The sequence below is a fragment of the Coptis chinensis genome, chromosome 4 (assembly GCF_015680905.1).
Source record: "Coptis chinensis isolate HL-2020 chromosome 4, ASM1568090v1, whole genome shotgun sequence".
Taxonomy (NCBI): domain Eukaryota; kingdom Viridiplantae; phylum Streptophyta; class Magnoliopsida; order Ranunculales; family Ranunculaceae; genus Coptis; species Coptis chinensis.
In genome coordinates, this window is record NC_141459.1 from 98,311,637 (window position 1) to 98,331,761 (window position 20,125).

Sequence of the window (20,125 nt, forward strand, 5' to 3'; positions counted from 1 at the left end):
AAAATGATTAGCTTTTGTGGAAGTAGGCACCATTGGCCAAACCATGATAAATCTTTGTGTTGTGGTATATTTTACTTTCTCTGCATTATTATTTGTTTGTGATAGTTGTTTAGAGAGTTGGGCATGCTAGGTTGGTTGTAGTGATAGTTAGATTGTTGTCTGGAGATTGTTGTTAGTCCTAGAACAAGTTATCTGTGTAGTGGGGATCAATTGGTATATCGGTACTAACCCTAACAAGTGGTATCAGAGCCAAGTTAGATTAACCTAGGTTACTATCCAAATCTTGCTCGGAAGGTGTTTGATGAAACTCCTGAGAGAATGTTTGAGTTAAAAATAACTTGTAGAGATGGACCATTCCGTGAACACTCGCATGACTAGTTTGGATAGAGCTAACTACACCATTTGGAAAGCCAAGATGGAAGACTTGTTCTATTGCAAGGACTTAGCACAACCCATTGAGAATGGGGGAGAAAAACTGAAAGCAATTCCTTTGGCAGAGTGGAGCAAGCTTGACAGAAAAGCTATTGGGTACATTAGATAATGGATTGACAACAACAGTGTTTCACCATGTATCCCAAGAGACTACAACTTTTGGCTTGTGGAAGAACTCGAAGACCTCTATGAGAGGAAGTCGGCCGGAAACAAAGTGCTGCTCATTAAGAAGTTTGTCAACACGAAGTACAAAGAAGGTTATTCAATGTCTGAGCATCTTAATGAAGTACAGAATACATCAACCAGTTGCATTTGATGATGAAGATTGATATGGGAGACAAAGTTGAGGCTTTGTTCCTATTAAACTCTCTACCCGACAATTGGGAGACGTTAGCAGTTTCTCTTAACGGAGTTGCTAAAGATGGAGTTATTTCCATGGAGATGGTTACCGAGGCATTGTTGAATGAGGAAACAAGAAGGGGTTCAAGAAGCAGCTCCTCTCACTCAGAGATACTTGTCACAAAAAAGCAGGGGAAAGGTAAGAGCAGAAAACCATCTCACTCTAGAGGTGATGACAAAAGCAAATCTAGGGGTGATACTAGAACTCCTAAGGCAGAGAGATAATGTTACTATTGTGCCACCAAGGGTCACTTCAGGTATAAATGCAGAACACTTAAGAGGGATGAGAAGAATAACTGTGTACATGAAGACATGGTAAATAGGAACGGAAACACAGGTAGAGATATTACCACACTAGTAGACGATGATCTAGTGGGAATTGTGTCAGAATGTGGTGTGTGTTGTCTTAGTACCTCATGCCAGGATACAGAGTGGGTGATAGATACTGGAGCATCCTATCACGTCACACCACACAGGGGATTCTTCACTACCTACAGCCGGGGTGAATTTGGTGAGGTAAAAATGGGTAACAGTGGCGTCTCGAAGATTGAAGGCACTGGTGATGTTCATGTAGAAACTAATGTCGGCTACACCTTGACACTCAAGGATGTAAGAAATGTCATTGACATTCGGCTAAACCTAATTTCCGCTGGGAAGTTAGATGATGATGGCTTTCTAAACTCGTTTGGTAACGGGTATGGAACCGGCGATGTTCCATTATAGCAGCCAAAGGGAAGAAAACTTGCTATCTTTACATGACACAGGCTACTCTGTGTAAAGCAGAAGTAAATGTGGTAGAAGAAGAAGCTTCCTCCAAACTATGGCACAAGAGACTGTGTCATATGGATGAAAAAGGCATGGACGTTCTTGTCAAGAAAAAGGCATTGCCAGACATTAAAAGTACACATTTAAATAGATGCACTCACTGTTTGGTAGGAAACCAACACAAAGTATCTTTCCAAAGATTCCCGTCTCACAGAAAGGACAATGTCCTTGAGCTAGTTCACACTAACTTATGTGGTCCTATGAGAGTAAAATCCCATGGGGGAGCTTTGTACTTCTTGACTCTCATTGATAATGCGTCAAGAAAGATATGGGCATATAGTCTAAAGACCAAGGATGAAGTACTTGGCGTATTCAAGATTTTCCATAGCATGGTGGAAAGAGAGACATGGAAGCCTTTGAAGTGTATTCACTCAGATAATGGGGGTGAGTACATAAGGCCGTTTGAAGAGTATTACAAGAGTCATGGGATTCGTCATGAGCAGACCGTTCCTAAGACACCGCAACAGAATGGTATAGCCGAGAGAATAAACCGGACCATTGTAGAGAGGATGAGATTCATGTTGTCTCACTCTAAATTACCTAGAAGTTACTGGGTAGAAGTAATGTGTACATTCGTGCATGTGATCAACCTATCGCCGTTAAAGCCTCTAAATAGTGATTATCCAGAGAGAGTATGGTCAGGCATAAATGTTGATTATAGATACTTGAGGGTATTTGGGTGCAGGGCATTTGTTCATATTCTCAAGGATGAGAGATCCAAGCTTGATGACAAACCCAAGCAGTGCAATTTTCTGGGTTATGGGGATGAGAAATTTGGCTACAAACTCTATGATCCGATTAACAAGAAAGTAATCCGAAGTCGAGATGTTGTGTTCTTGAAAGACCAAACCATAGCAGATTTCGAGGAGGGTGAGAAGCTACAAGCTTTCACTAATAATCTTGTTGATTCAGAACCAGAAGTTCCTACTATAGAACGTACATAAGGCATTGGGAATATAGAGAACTATGAGTTTGAAGCTCATGATGATGATCCTATTGCTCATGATGGGATAGAACCTATTGATATAGAAGATGCAGATGAAGTGCATGAACCACCACCTAAGCAAGTAGAAGTGCATCCTCCTGAGCCACAAGAAGCTTGGGTAAGGAGGTCTGACAGAGAGAGACAAGCTTCAACCAGGTATCCACCACATACGTATGTTTTACTATTTGATGGTGGAGAACCTATGTACTATCAAGAGGCTCTTGAAGGTATAGACAAACATAATTGGTTGAAGGTCATGCATGATGAAATGGATTATTTGCATAAGAATCACACTTATGAGTTAGTTGAGAAACCGAAAGGAAGAAAAATTCTCAAGAATAAGTAGATCTACAAAGTCAAGCATGAGGAGAATAATCTACACCCAAGGCAGAAAGCTTGCCTTGTTGTGAAGGGATTCGGTCAAAGGAAAGGTATTGGCTTTGATGAACTTTTCTCTCCTGTAGTGAATATGACTTCTATCCGGGTGGTATTGGGTCTGACCGCAAGTATGAACCTAGAGGTTGAACAACTAGATGTTAAGACAACTTTTCTTCATAAAGACCTTGAAGAAGATATCTACATGGACCAGCCAGAGGGGTTTGAGGTCAAAGGCAAGGAGCACCTAGTATGCAAGTTGATAAAGATCTTGTATGGGTTGAAGCAGGCACCGAGATAGTGGTACATAAAGTTTGATTCCTTTATGGTGAAACAAAGATACAAGAAGTCTATTTCCAATTATTGTGTGTTTGTTCAGAAATTTTCAGATAAGATTTCATAGTGCTCTTGTTGTATGTTAATGATATGTTGATAGTTGGCCCGAACATCAACAAGATATCCAAGCTGAAGAAAGACTTGAGTAAGTCCTTAGAGATGAAGGATTTGGGTCAAGCAAAGCAAATACTTGGGATGCGGATCACTCGTGATAGAAAGAGTGGGAAGTTGTGTCTTTCTCAAGAAAGCTACATTGAGAAGGTGTTGAAGAGATTCAACATGGATCAAGCGAAGCCAGTCAGTTATCCGCTTGGTGGCTAGTTCTGCATGACCAAAGAGATGTGTCCAAAGAGTGAGTATGAGCAGAGTCAGATGGAAAAGATTTCTTATGCATCCGCAGTGGGCAATTAATATATGTAATGGTGTGTACAAGACCGGATATATCTTTCACCATTGGTGTTGTAAGCCGATTTCTGTCAAATCCGGGTAAGGAGCATTGGGAAGGTGTTAAGTAGATATTGAAATATCTCAAAGGCACTTCCAAATCGTGTTTGCGCTTTGGTGGAAGTAAACCCTTACTTGAAGGCTACACTAATGCAGACATGGCAGGTGATGTTGACTCGATGAAGTCTATCTCCGGTTATCTGGTTAATTTTGCAGGGAGAGCAGTTTTTTGGCAATCTAAGTTGCAAAAGTGTGTTTCTCTCTCGACGACAAAAGCTAAGTATATTACAGCCACTGAATGTTGCAAAGAGATGTTATAGATGAAGATGTTCTTTGATAAACTAAGGCTAAAGCCGAAACAGTTTGTAGATCTATGTGACAGTCAGAGCACCATCCATTTGAGCAAGAATTCGAGTTTTCATTCTATATCCAAGCACATACATGTGCATTATCATTGGATTAGAGAAGTTCTTGAAGATAAGCATTGTATATTGAGAAGATCCATACCGACAAGAACGGGTCGGATATGATGGCCAAAGTCTTACTGAAAGGTAAGTTTGATGTTTGTTGTGCTACCACCGGAATGGTAGCACATTCCTCCTGTTGATTTGGAAATTGCATGGAGGTATCCCCCTCACTGTTTAGGAGGGGGAGATTGTTAGAGTTATCTCTCACATGAGGAAGAGGGAGAGAATTCGATGATGTTTGTGTAAAGAAGTTTGAGCGAGCGAACGCTCAAAACTAGTCTTGCCCAAGGAGCCTTGGAGAAAAAGAAGATAGTTTTTTTTTCCTCAGCTTTTCCCGAAACAAGTCTACTGGACTTTTTTTCTGAAATTCGAAGAGGGCGCGCACGCGCTTGAAATGGCCTGTCTAAGGGCGCGCCCGCGCTCAAGTCTATTTTTGTCAAAATTTCTATTTTTGAGAACCGCGAGTTTGCAGCATAAGAAAGGGGTTTTTGGCAAAACCTAAGAGACGAACCAAGCAACACAAGAGAGAGAAAACCCAATTTTGAGAGTTATGAAGTAAGTTTTAAATTTTTAGTATTATATATAACTTTATGATAGTATTATAATTTTTAAATTACGTACAAGTTTGATTTTGATATTTGTTTTTATGATAGTATTTGGTGGTATGAGTCCCATCTACCATGGCTCCTCTTCGAGACCTAACATGGACCGTATATCGATGAATAGAACTTTATGAATGACTTTAAAGATCGCTGAAGTGGTCAAGGGCGCCACAACATTCACTTAGATCGTAACCAACTCGAGACTAGGTCGGCATTGGCGATACAGTGGATACCATGGTTTCATACTCGATATATGCAATTAAATGTTGATGATGTGGAGAGATACTATGGATGATGTTTGGTTACGTGAGGCGATTCAACGTGTACGTCGTTCGTATAATCTTACAATGCGCCGAATCGTCTTTAAGTTTGGAGGTATCATCGTGTGGTACATGGGTGATAGGTGTTGGCACCAAATCGTTGGGACACCTTTCATCCCACACCCTCCTCCGAAGAATATGTCCCCATTGGGAAGAGCCAGTCAATGGAGGTCCTATCTTAGAATGCATGAAGACTTGTGGCCACAAGCTTATCTATATTTAGATGTGAATGGTGACTACGATAGTTACTGGGATCGCGTCTCAAGGGGTCTTATATTGCCTGCTAACATGTACAGAGCTACTAACATGGACTTTGTGGGACATAAGGATATTATAAGTGATTTGTATATCCCACACCCTGTTGAGCCCTACTCTTCATCTCAAGGTCCTTTACGAGGCTTTTGTTCCAGTTCCTTCCGATCCGGATAACCTATGGAGCTATGACATAGTTACATCTCAGGGAATGCATATCACCATACCTATACCTCATGTTGATCAAAGTTATCTTCCGAACTTTGTCCCGGATTTTGACACTCTAGATGAGGTTAGTATTTGGTTTACATTTTGAAACTTAAATTATATTTGGTTTATAGTGATGATTTTTCTTAAAATTATTGATTTTTTTGTAGGCTACACTTAGAGCGCGATATGCCGAGTCGCAGCTAATGATGCATGGGATGCGCAATTCATTTATGATTACAAATGCATCTAATAAGTACTATCATTATTTGGGTGGCGAAGCGCGATAAGTCGCTGAGTTAGAAGCCTTGAGTGCTAGAACCGACATTCATGAGAATCACGAACGACGAGAGTAAATCAAAGAAGAGGCAAGCTGGCGAAAATTAGTTTAGAATTTATTTTTATGTGTGTTTTGATTTACTTCTATGGATTTTGTTTAGTTGAATGAATTGAATTATATTTGTTTAATGAATAAATTTTGGTTAGTTGAATGGATGTGTGGATTGTTAAGTTGTGGAATGAATGGTAATGGATTGTGGAGTGAGTGGAATGGAATGAATGGAGTGGAATGGATATAAATTTGTATATGAAAAGAAGAACAAGATTTCTCAGTTTTTGCGTCTGTCAGGTACAGACGGCAGAGTTTCTGCTGTCCGTCCATTTAATTAAAACGAGAGACAGACGGCATAGTTTCTGCCGTTTGTACATAAATAACCAACAGACGGTAGAAACTATGCGATCCGTATCCCGGAACTTATTATAGCAATTGCTTGCGAAGGTCTTAACTTTGGCTTCCAAATTTAAGACCCTTTTAACAGCCCCATTGGAATGACATTTTTGTGGATGGGTGCTATATTTGCCTTTTAGCAGCCCATATAACCTCCCATTGGACCTGCTATAACTGTCTAAAACCCTTGTTTTATTTTCTACCAATTCAACCTGAAGTGTCTCTCTGATTTCAAACTCTATTCAAGGCAAATCCTCAAAACTATTTCTCACTCGTAAGTTCTTCCAACACTTGAACCTCTTTTCTAGAACTTTGCAACAAACTAAACCAGTAACTACTGTACTTCATCTTCAGTTTTACTGTCAGGGTTTTACATCAAGTTCATCAAACCCCAACACTTCTTTAACAGTAGAGTATCTTATGAACTCATGTGGATTACCACTTAAAACTACTCTTATGGCATCCAAGAAACTCAACTTGAAAAGTACTGAAAACCCAGACTTAGTCCTGACTTTGTTGAAAAACAATGGTTTGACTCAAAACTCCATAACTAAACTCATTTCTAGAAACCCTTTTATACTAAATGCTGATGTCAACAAAACAATCAAGCCCAAGATTGATTTTTTAACTAGTTTGGGTGTTTCTGGTTCTAGGCTAGTTAAGATTGTTACAACTGATGCACAATTTCTACATAGGAGTTTGGAGAACCAAATCATTCCTTCTATCAATTTCATTAAGAAATTCACTGATACCGATGAAGAATTTCTTACCATTTTGAATCAACCGAGTAGGTTTTTTCAGATTCAGCTTGAGAATGTAATGGAGCCTAATATTGCATTATTGAGTGATAATGGTGTTCCCAAACACAATATTATCAAGTTGTTCATGCTCAATCCTCGGACATTGGCTTCTAGAAACGATCGGTTTAGGACAATTGTTGAGGAGATTAATCCAGGCATTTGTATCAAGGTTTGGTATGAGTAAAACTAGGTGGGAAGAGAGATGGGCTTTTATGCACAAATTGGGATTTTCTCATGCGGAGAGTCTTTCAATGTTTAAGAAGCATCCCAGTGGTTTCGAACTTTCAAAAGAAAAAATCCAAAGCAGGGTCGAGTTTTTCACTGTAAAACAAAAGTTTGAACTGTCGGATATTGCGAAAAATCCAGTGATACTTGCTCTTGCTCTTGCTCTTGCTCTCAAGAAGAGGATCATTCCTAGGTGTAATGTGCTGGAAGTCCTGTACTCAAACGGTTTGACAGGGAGTCGGAATGCAAGTTCAATCACTTCTGCGTTGAAACTAATTGAGAAGAAATTTGGAGAGAAGTTTGTCACTAAGTACCAAGACGTACTCCCTCAGATTGTGATGCATACAAAAGTCAGATTTGCAGAATTGAAAGAGGAAGATGGGATTTACGAGATGTAGAAAGGTGAGGTTAAATTGATTTTCTTTTCGGTTTTTGTCCTTCCCAACTAATATCATCCTGCTTTTTAAGTCTGGATAAATGTGAAGAATGAATGTCATTTTGTGTAATCGTACTTTTTCAAGTTGTACTTTGTTTGCAGTGTGATTATGTATCTCTTCCCTTCTTTATTACTTATGTATTTCTTGTTGAACTGAAATTTAAGAGAGTCACCTATAGTAAAAAGAGGGCCACTGAAAACCACTAGGTAACAAAAAACCCGCAGGGAACTCGTTTGCAAAAGCCACAGTTGAAAATCTCAAACTGAAGCTTGGCACTCTTGGTTACCTTTAGCTTGTCAAGTTCTAGTAATCAGCTTGATTATGAGATTCTGACTTTGGGTCACTTTACTGATAGTCTTCGTAACTACTTCTTTAGTTTGTATGTCAGATATCAGTGTTATGGGTGTCCATAAGAAGAGTTCTACCAGAAACAGAAATAGAGGTCTAGATCGACTTACAGAAACAGGCCTATTCATTCACTCCCACCCAACAAGTTTGCATTTCTTTGCCTATGAGCTCCAAAGTATGCTGCTATGTAAATTGTCAGCCTAGGATGCAAGTCTTGAACTTACAAGTAAGAATGTAGTCCAACTACCTCTCATGTTTGTAAACCCTAGGATGTCTTGAACTTACATATAACTAAAACCCTAATCACGTATATGTTAAGTGATTGACAGAATGAGTGTCTGTTGATGATGGCATAGTTGTTAGTGCAGGCATTACTGTGGTACTCGCCAGAAAATTGAACTTATGTAAAATTAGATGGTTGTGTTGTAACAAGTACATGTCTAAATGTTACTTACAGAAGATAGTAGCATTTTCTTAATGAATATATAACTGCCAATGCATGGCAGGTTGCTTTTTGTTTAGCTTTTTTGGGGAAATGCATTGTTCTTCTTTTCAAGGTTTGTTTTCATGCTTTTCCCTTGTTACATTCTTACCACTTAATTCCATCAATTCAATAGTAAAAACTGCAATCTACAGTAACTTTGCGGGATAACAGTATATTAGTCTGTCATTTCTTTTAAAGAAAATCTTTAGCTTCTTTCTCATTCGAATACTTAAGACAAATATAGACACAAACCTTCCTTCCCCCTGTAGGAACTATACTCAATTTATAGATATAGTTTAGAAATGGTTATGGACTTATGTTAAAAGTAGAAACCTCAATTCATCTTGTAAGTCCACTTTTAGGAGTGGAGTAACTTTGGAGTCACGATAAGGTGGAGTTCATGTAACCGTTCCCGTTTTTTGAATCCTTATATTCTTCCCTTTTAGAGGAGTAGCTTAAAGGGTTTGCATTAAAGGATTTGTGCGGTAACCAATAAAACCTTTCATCACAGTTTCCATCAGTGGTTAAGAAACTCACAATCATTGTAGAGAAGAGCTGGATTCTACATAAATATGATACTTGTAGCAACTTGTTAGTAGAACAGATTGAAGTCTCTGGAGCACAAGTGATTCTCAATACCCAAAGATTCCAGTCTCCAGAAACGTATCCAATGATAGCACCTTGTCTTAGGAGCCACACTTCAAGTGCTCCCGCCAGCAAAATCACCAGGAGTCCCATCAATTCACAGATGACTATTTTAATTTTAATTTTGTATATGCATAGTGCGTGGTAGGTTCACCACGGCATCCTGGACTTTCTCATTCTCCTTTTCCCTGTTAAGACCATATTTCCCTTGTTGTCATCATCAATTTTACTCCATATCCCTCTACCTTAAACTAAGAATCGTTGACGAGGCTTCATGGAAAACTATGTTTGTATGGAATCAAATGATCTTTGAATCTGAAAGTTTTCGCAAACAAAAACGAAAAGCTTTCTTCTCGTTTATTTTTCTACACAGATGTCTAACTATTTTTGCATGTATGTCGTCTAACTATTTTTATATCCTTTCAGGTTATTAATAATGCATGTGCAACTCAGGCAATCCTGTCCATTCTTATGAACTGTCCAGATGTTGACATCGGTCCAGAACTCTCGAAGCTGAAAGAGTTCACCAAGAACTTTCCTCCTGAACTAAAAGGCCTTGCAATCAACAATAGTGAAGCCATACGTTCTGCCCATAATAGCTTTGCCAGGCCTGAGCCATTTGTTCCTGAGGAGCAGAAGGTTGCAACCAAAGATGATGATGTATACCATTTTATAAGTTATATACCTGTTGATGGGGTCTTGTATGAGCTTGATGGGCTGTAGGAAGGGCCCGTTAGCCTGGGGCAATGCCCTGGTGGGCAAGGTGACTTAGATTGGTTGCAGATGGTGCAACCGGTGATCCAGGAACGTATAGAAAGGTGCTCTAGAAGTGAGATAAGATTCAACCTCATGGCATTAATTAAGAACATGAAGGAGATCAGGAGATGTATACTGCCGAACTGAAGGAACTCCAAAAGAAAAGGGAACATATCTTGCAGCAGCTGACTGCTGCACAAGGAGAGAGGAAGGTAGATAGCAGCATTGACGCACTTAACAAATCGCTCTCTGAAGTGAATTCTGGTATTCAGGGTGCTACTGAGAAGATATTGATGGAGGAAGAAAAATTCAAGAAGTGGAGAACAGAAAATATCCGCAGGAAACACAATTACATACCATTCTTGTTCAATTTCCTCAAGCTTCTGGCCGAGAAAAAACAGTTGAAACCCTTAATCGAGAAGGCAAAGGAGAAATCGAGCAAAAACACAGTCGTAGGTGAATAATCTAATTTTGTTGGTTAGGTGCGGTGGTGAAAAACAATTTCAACTTTTAAGAATATGGAATATCTGGTGCTTGCATTTACTTAATATTTTATGTATCTCCAGATCTATCAGTTAGACAGTTGAGAACCAATGTCAAGTTACAATAAGACAGGTAAAACTCAGTTGAAACTTGATGGTTGGTTTTCTTATATGCTTGTTTATGTATTTCTTTGTTCAGGAATTTACACCATCGAGTCTCCAGACTTCTGTGCCATCTGCCGCTAATATCCAGCACATCTGCTGCGCCATACATCTGCCGCTATGGCGCAGAAATCTGGAGACCATATCAGCAAATGAATGCCTTAGTGATATGGATTTAAATGTAACTAGTTTTTGAATCCGTCCTACGAACGGGTGTCGTTATATTAAATTATTTTAAAAAATATTAGCAACTATAGAGAGTTATGAGATAGGAAAATTATATTAATCATTCATTCAAATTTCTTGCTCCACTCTCTATAAAAAGAAAGCACCAAATCTTAATAAAACTCATCGACTTATTTTTGTTGTTAGATTTAATAATAGAAGATTGATTGAAATTTTGTGAGAATGCCCAATGTGGTGAATATGATATTGAATATACTTGAATAGCAAGACATTTTCAATCATAATAAAAAAAATTATAATAAACACTATTTAAAATGCAAAACTATACTTGTTAAGACATTATATTCTCCTTACATATAATACAACTATGGTTCGGGGTTAGTTCAATGCATTTGCATCAAGTTTTCGATTTTACGTTAATTATTATTTGATGTTAGTTCAATAGTTGTATCTAGTTTCCGATTTTCCATTAATTATTCTTTGAGGTTAATTCAATGTAGTTGTATCAAGTTTCTGATTTCCCGTTAATTATTCATTAAGATTAATTCAGTGCAGTTGCATATAGTTTTCAATGTTTCGTTAATTACTCTTTGAGATTAGTTGCATTTACATCCGTTTCTAATTTAGTTAATTACTCTTTGAGGTTAGTTCAATAGATCCGCATCCAATTTTCCGTTAATTATTTTTCGAGATTAGTTCGCATCTAGCTTCTAATTTCCGGTTATTTATGCTTTGAGGATAGTTCGATGCAATTACATCTGGTTTATGATTTTCAGTTAACTATTCTTTGAGGTTATTTCAATGCATCTATATCCAGTTTTCGATTTTCTGTTAAATATTCATCAAGGATATTGCATCCAATTTCTGATTTCCCAGCCTATTAGTTAATCTATGATTTTAGTTTAATGCAGTTGCATCAAGTTTCCGATTTTTCGTTAATTATTATTTGAGGTTAGTTCAATGCAGTTGCATCCAATTTCTGATTTTCCGTTAATTAGTTAGTTCAATGCATTTGCAGCAAGTTTTCGATTTCTCATTAATTATTTTTTGAGGTTTGTTCAATGCAGTTGTATCAAATTTATGATTTCCCGTTAATTATTCATTCATTGAGGTTATATTAGTTCAGTGCAGTTGCATCCATTTTTCATTGTTTCGTTAATTAGTCTTTAGATTAGTTCATTGCATTTGCATCCAGTTTTCGATTTCTCATTAATAACTCTTTGAGGTTAGTTTAATATATCTGCAACTAGTTTATGATTTCTGATTATTTATGCTTTGAGGTTAGTTCGATGCAATTTCATTCGGTTTCTGATTTCTCATTAACTATTCTTTGAAGTTATTTCAATGCATTTGCATCTAGTTTCTTATTTTCCACCAATTATTCTATGAGGTTAGTTCAATAAAATTGCATTCGGTTTTTTATTTCCTGTTAATTATTTTTTGAGGTTAGTTCAATACATTTGCATCCAGTTTCCGATTCCCCATTAATTATTATGTGAGGTTTGTTTGATGCATTTTTGCATACCGTTTCCGATTTCCCTTTAAATATTTTTCAAGGATTTGCATCATATCCAATTTCTAATTTTCCGTTAGTTATTATCTAACATTAGTTTAATGCAGTTGCAGCAGTTTTTGATTTCTACTTAATTACTTTTTGAGTTTAGTTTATCGTATATGCATAAAATTTCCGATTTCCCATTAATTACTCTTTGAGCTCAGTTAAATGTATTTGAATCCAGTTTTCGATTTCCTTTTAATTATCCAATGTGGTGTGTAATACCAATTTTCTACTTATCCATCTGTAGCGTCCTTAATTGCAAACATGACATAAAAATAAATTATGCTTGATTTACTATATGAGATCATCAAAGATTATTCAGTTCCCGATTTCCTATTAATTATTATTTAAATTATACATGACTCACTATGTGGGATCTTCGAAAATTATCTATGAACGGGTCCTGTCATATTAATTATTCTAAAAAATATATGCAACTATATATGCAGAACTATTATATACAAATTGTTTCGACCCCCACCTACGTGGCAAACGCTCCATTAGTAGGAGTCTCCACTTTATTCGTTTAATCGACAGGGCTAAAGCCCAATTTACAATACTATGGATCAATGCACATGCCCATTAACTCATATGTCTAAGGTTGAACATTAGCCACATGACTTGCTACTTACGTACATTAATTTATGTCCAGATTCGTTTCTTATCAAAGAGATAATTATCAGTTGAGAGTTATATTCAATTACAATTACTTGAGCTACAAGAAATCTCTACTCTTATATAAATACCAAACTATTTCTCATAAAGAACTACGTTCTTAAGACTTGATCTAATTGATAATTTGGGTAGGTAGGTAACCGCAAGGTACAGTCTCATCATTCTCCCAATCACCATCATTCCGATTTCCCGACAATTATTTTTTGGTGTTAGTTCGATGTATTTGCATCCAAGTTTTGATTTTCCGTTAATTATTCTTTGATGTTAGTTTAATGCAGTTGTATCCATATTCTGATTGTCCATTAATTACTTTTTAAGATTAGTTTAATGCTTGCATGTGCATCCAATTTCCGATTTCCCGTTAAATATTATTTGAGATTAGTTCAATGCATTTGAATCTAGTTTTCTGTTTCTCGTTAATTATTTTTTGACGTTAGTTTCATGCAGTATTATATATATTTTAAAATATTTGTCATTATTGTTTTTTTTTTTAATATCTTTTGTGATGTTGTTTTTTGTATAATTTAATTTTTCACATGTAATTTGTTTTGGTTTGGTATATAATTTATTTAAGCCCAACGTCCACTTTAACTAAATCAGTAGTTATCTAATTTATTTAAGCCAACGTCCGCTTTAATTGAATCTCGTTATTCCGCTAAAATTGGAAATTATAAAATACAGAATTATTGTAGCCGGAATTGTAGTTTTTGAAATCATTAACTATGACTAAATATCTAAATCCCATAGTGGATGACACATCAAATTAATGCAACTTTATTTGTTAAGCCCATATATATAGTGCATACAATACAATTTTATTTGTTTTGGATGTACACCCGTACTGTTCCTTATTTTATGATTAGTTTATTTTTTTTTTCTTTTTTCCTAATCACATGTGTGGTTAACAAATGCATAAAGTAAATGTTCAAGCAACTAAATTTATTTTTTCCTTTGTTCTTTTATAGTTTCATTGTCAATTTCTAGAAAGAAACTTTGTTATGTTAAACTTCACCTGAGATTAGTGTAGAAACTATTATTTGTCGCATAAGGGTTTTAGGAAAATCGTTTTTGGTTGAAACTATTGTTTTTAACAATTTAGTTTGTTGTATTTTTTTTTCCATAATTAGCTATATTGTTTAGGAAAAGTTGGAGACTTTGTGAAACTCTAAATGAGATTGGTTTTTTTATTTATATCTTACTTTTTCGTAATTAGTAATAGAGTTTAGAAAAAACTGGAGTCTCCGTAAGTGTTAAAAAAAATAGATTGGTAGGAGTATAACTATAATATATATATATATAAGGATTTGGAATTATTTTTTTTTTTCGTAATTATAGAGTTTACAAAAAATTTGGAGACTATGTAAAACTTTGAAAAATAGAGCCAAGAGGGTATAGTTATAATATATATCTAAGGATTACGCTTACTTTTCCGAATCTAGAAGAACTCGATATCAGTTGTCCGCAAAGAGATTATGAGTATATGCAAGGTTAGTAATAAGAATACACTCTCAGACAAGACGCCATCTAACACACATCCAGACGACGCCAGCTAACAGAAACTTCGACTAACAAAGTTGAGTTTCTATTAATTGTATTAGAAGTTTTCTATTCTAGCCATATACTGATTTGGAAACTCTAACCCTAGATGTAAATCTAATGTAATCTCTATATATATGAATGATAAATCATTGTCTTCTCAATTCAGAGAAAACACACCCAATATCGTCTCTTTAGTCTATTTAATTTCACAGTTCGGGTCATTTGTCTTCACATATTATAACAAATAATATATGGAACTAAAGTTTTAGCTTTGAATCTTAGAAATCTCCGTAAGATTAATTTAGCTTTCTTCTCTTTTATTATGGGCAGAACGTATGGCTTCATTATTGTTGATTGCAAGGCCTTTTAGTTCAGGAGGAAAGTTCTTGGTGAACTCTTTCAGCTTCGAGAGTTCTGGACCGATGTCAACATCTGGACAGTTCATAAGAATGGACAGGATTGCCTGAGTTGCACATGCATTATTAATAACCTGAAAGGATATAAAAATAGTTAGACGACATACATGCAAGGGTGGATAAACCATAGATCCCTGTAACAAAAGGATCATGGGTAACTATTACATTCAGAACGGCTCTACTGGTTTACGTAATTAAGCTCCCTTTTTTATGGTAGCAGATTTACTTCCCAGGAGAGCCAGAAGTGTTATGTGAACACAATATGGATGAGATTGCTTCCTTACATAGAACAAGTTCTTTCTACTCTAGTTGCACAAAGCCACAAACTAGTTACTGATAAGTGAGAATACTTTACTTCGTACTAAGTAATACAATTGGGCAATGGAGGCCTGTAGTGGAGAATGATAGAATTATATCTTCTAGTTTATCTTCCTTTTTAACTAGGTGTACTTCTGATATTTGTAATAGTAAAGCTAATGGACTAGGCGACTAGCCAATGAACTGCAGAATTTCATAAACGTACTAAGTTATATGTGTGACAGTTTAGAACTTTAGCGCAATATGTTTACTCACCATGTCAACTACAACTCATTGACTTTACTACCCTCCCTAACCTCAATCCTCACTGGAAAACCACCTTTCATCTTAGAGGTCAGATAAGAAATGAACACAGGCTGGAAACCTTCACCTAACACTGGCACTACTCGAAATTGACGCAGAACCCCAGCTACCACTCTCTTCATTTGCAAGAATGCCATCTCTTTACCGAGACAAATTCTAGGCCCAGCTTGGAACACTGGATATAGAAAATTATCCCTCCCTACAAATTTCAAATTCCCATCACTTTCATCCCTCTCCAGCCATCTCTCTGGCTTGAAATGTGCCCAGTCTTTACCCCACAAATTCTCCGTTCTCCCAATTGCATAAGGTTAATATGTGACCTCATTCCCTTCTTTACAACAGTTCCATCTGGTAAAACATCGTCGCCTGCTGCCTCTTTCGTGTCTGCAGGGACTGGTGGGTACAGTCTCATGCTTTCACATAGGGATGCATGAGTGTAAGCCATGTCCTTTACTTCGTCATACACTGATCCTTTCGGGTCCTCCATCATAATCTCGTTAAGTATCTCTTTTTCTACATGAAAGTTGCAAGAGATTAACCAGAAAAACCATGTTAAGGCCGCTGAGGTTGTATCACGACCAGCTATAATGAAGCTTATAACCATATCAATCACAAAAGCATCATCTGAATGGCGAATTCATGATCCTTGAAAGAAGATCGACGGTTTCTAAAGAGGACTTGTCTTTTAGTTTTTGCTTCTTTTCTTTCACAATGGGTCTGAGAAATTGCTTGCTTCAGTTGCTTTTCAGATCCAAGGTTAAGTGCCATTTTCAGCTTCCAGGTGCTGGAAATATATAACCAAACCGTTCACTGATAATCTTCACAGCATCCTCAAAAGCAACTGCAAACGGTGCTTGTGGGAGTGATGGAGACAAGTACTCGGGATCAAACCCAAAGGCAATCTTGCAAATGTTGTCGAAGGCAAATCATTGGAGAATATCTTGAAGATCAAGTACTGAATTATTGGCTGCCGCTGAGAGAGAATGGGATAAAGGCGATTGGAGAGCTCTGAATCAACTACAGTCTCAACAAACTTACGGAGGGACTTAGTGTTGAACTCATGGCTTAAAATTTGTCTTCCGAACTTCCAGTTATCACCATCAGCATTGAATATGCCATTGCCATGGAAATCGACTAAAGTAGTAGTAAAGAAGTCTCCTTTGGGGTAAAGAGAAAATTTAGTCTTGAGAATGTGTTGCACATTGGACAATCTAACGTTTACCAAGAGCCCGGTGAAACACAAATGTCCTAGTAGGACACTGACTCAGAATCTTTGCAAACCATTGGCTGTATTGGCCTTTATTCGCGATGATAGCAAGTGATGAGCCAATCAACGGGTACGACCTCGGCAACTTAGAGACAGAACCGGAAGATGATTTTGGACAAATCCTTTTATTCTTGATGAAGATGAAGAAGTAAAGTGGAAGAATGAAGAGAAGAAAAATAGCTAAGACCACAAAATGGAACATGATTCGTAGTTTGGCATATACCAAGTTAAGTGGTTGCACTGTACTCAGGGACGGAGCCAGGAATAGAAATCTGACCTAGGGGGGAGTGCTTATACTATTTCATAAAATGAAATAGCATGAAGCGTGTTTACCACTTTGACCATGTAATTAACAAGGGATAACAAAACATATTAGTAGATGAAGTAAAACATTCAAATTATGAACATACCCCATGGATCTCGAAAAGGAACAATCAAGGCAGACTAGTATAAGCAGTGATCCTCCTTGGGGAGGAATCACTACCTATCCTCTTGTTCGTAGTTCAGTGGTAGAGCCTTGGCCTTTAATATAGGCAGTGATCCTCCTTCCTATTTAGTTGAGGATCAAGAAGTTTTTTTCAAAGAAAATATAGGATCGGACCTAATTGCCTACTTGAGCTGCTAGAATTCCATTGAGAGTCTAGTTGATGAGGAATAAGTCGGAGATTCTAGTTTCTAGGCACCTTCTACTACCTTAAGATTGTGTCAACCTAGTAGTGGATCTATTTCAGCACTCATTGACTCAGTTCCAGTTCCTGCTAGATTAGAATAACTAACCATCTCTCCTAGCCGTTAAAGGGCCTGCCAGGTACATGGAGTCACTCGGACCACTTTCCGGTGTTTATTGCCTATCAGAGAGCACATTTTTAGCGTTCAGACTCTATCATGTGTCCAAATGGGTACTGACCGAATAGTGCACAACTGCACAGAAACATAATTTTGCAACTTTTGTATTCAAATAATTATCCACCCTTAAGAAAGTTTATTCCTATATCCTCAAAGAGCATAAATGTCAAAGCGTCAAGCACCATATGAAGATGAAAAACAGATAACATGTCTTGCCCATTTACTGAAATGCTAATACTACATTTTTGTATGCTTCGAAAACCACTCCAGAAACTGAGAATTCAAAAGAGAATTTCAGGGCCATTGATTATAAACACAATTAAAGCAGAGGAGAGAGTGAGACAGATAGTGACACAGCAAACAAATTGCAGAGCTTAAAAAAAAATGTACAACTTGTGAAAGTAACCAAGTATGATTACATTAAATCACATTTACCCTAGCAACAAAAGTAGGATGGATATAGTTGTCAAAGACAAAAAACCACAAAAGAAAACGAATACATACCTCAACTTTCTACATCTTGTAAAACCCATCTCCCTCTTTCAAATCTACAAGCCCAATCTGGTGTTTGTATGCATGTACCATCTCAGGAAATGCCACTTGATACTTAGTGACATACTTCTTTATGAATTTCTCCTCATTTAATTTCAACGCTGTAGTGACTGAACCTGCATTCACTCTTCCTATCAAACCGTTTGAGTACAGAATTTCCAACACATTACACCTAGGAATGATCCTTTTCTCAAGACTAAGAGCAAGTATCACTGGACTTTTCGCAATATCCGACAGTTCAAAATTTTGTTTTACAGTGAAAAACTTGACCCTGCTCTGCATTTTTTCTTTTGAAAGTCTGAAACTACAGGGTTGCTTCTTAAACATTGAGAGACTCTCCGCATGAGAAAATCCCAATTTGCACATAAAAGCCCATCTCTCTTCCCAATTCAATTTACTCATACCAGACATTACTATAATTGCATGAACAAACATAGAACTAGACGAATCAAATCCCATTTCCTTAATCTCGTAAACTATTGCCCTAAAACGATCGTTTTTCAAAGACAGCGTCCAAGGATTGGTCATGAACAACTTCATAATATTGCATTTAGGAACACCATGATCCCACAATATCGCAATATTAGACCCCATTACATTCTCAAGCTTATTGTGAAAAACGTTCAGAGGTCGATTCAAAATGGTAAGAAACTGTTTATTGGTATCAGTAAATTTCTTAATGAAATTGATAGAAGGAATGATTTGGTTCTCCAAACTAATATGTAGAAACTTTGGAACAGTTGTGAGAATCTTAACTAGCCTAGAGCCAGAAACACCCAAACTAGTTAAAAAATCAATCTTGGGCTTGATTGTTTTGTTGACATCAGCATTTAGTATAATAGGGTTTCTAGAAATGAGTTTAGTTATGGAGTTTTGAGTCAAACCATGGTTTTTTAATAAGCTTAGGACTAAGTCTGGGTTTTGAGTGGTTTTCAAGTTGAGTTTCTTGGATGTTAACAGAGCTGTTTTAAGTGGTAATCCACATGAGTTCATAAGATACTCTACTGTTAAAGACGTGCTGGGGATTGGTGAATTTGATGTAAAACAATGGCAATGGAAATTAAAATGAAGTACAGTAGTTACTGGTCTAGTTTGTTGCAAAGTTCTATGAACAAGTGCATGCAACATTGCAAAAGAAAAGGGGAAGAATTGAACAGTTAGAACAACTTACAAAATATAATGAGTTTTGAGGAGCAGCGTGAATTGCTTTTGAAATCGATAGAGACAGTCCAGCATGAATTGCAAGAAATGAAGCCAACGAGGGCTTTACTGTAATTTTATAGGGATAGGGGTTTTGAGCACCCCGGAAAAATGGAAATATTAAGAGCACCCCAAAAAATCAATAAATTATCCCCAAAACCCAATTTTTATGGGACATGATTTTTTTATAATCATTCACAAACAGAATTTCCACATTTAAATAGCCCACGAACCCAATTTTTAAATTTTAATAACCCTTAACGAAAAAATAAGTTGGCCCGACCCTTTTTATTGTTTTTAAATTCCATTTTTACCCTTTCTTATTAATAAACAAAATTACTGGTGAGAAAATCCAAAACCCCTTTATTGCATGTGGAAATGTAAGTTGTACCTTAATCATAGCCAGACCAACTGCTACACAACTATACAATACATGAGTAATCCCAAAAATAAACAAAAAACTGATAAAACTGTTCTAGAGCTTCTTGGGAAACAAATGGTTTGTGACCCTGTAAGAAGAAACTAGTAAACCAAGCGAAACTTGCTTAATTGAAT

At 36.8% G+C, this 20,125-nt stretch overlaps 1 long non-coding RNA gene and 2 pseudogenes across 2 annotated transcripts; 1 reads left to right on the forward strand and 2 right to left on the reverse strand.

The window, feature by feature from the left end:
- Window positions 1-6,654: 6,654 nt before the first annotated feature.
- On the forward strand, window positions 6,655-10,718 carry LOC147506103 (ubiquitin carboxyl-terminal hydrolase 2-like; annotated as a pseudogene). The gene is made up of 2 exons (XR_015193580.1): window positions 6,655-7,798; window positions 9,737-10,718. The product of XR_015193580.1 is annotated as a ubiquitin carboxyl-terminal hydrolase 2-like (transcript).
- Window positions 10,719-14,751: 4,033 nt separating this feature from the next.
- Window positions 14,752-19,678, reverse strand: LOC147506104 (uncharacterized). The gene is made up of 2 exons (XR_015193584.1): window positions 18,323-19,678; window positions 14,752-15,158 (listed from the first exon to the last, which is right to left on the reverse strand). It is a non-coding gene; the product is annotated as an uncharacterized LOC147506104 (long non-coding RNA).
- LOC147506105 (cytochrome P450 94A2 pseudogene) lies at window positions 15,173-18,314 on the reverse strand (annotated as a pseudogene).
- Window positions 19,679-20,125: the final 447 nt, after the last annotated feature.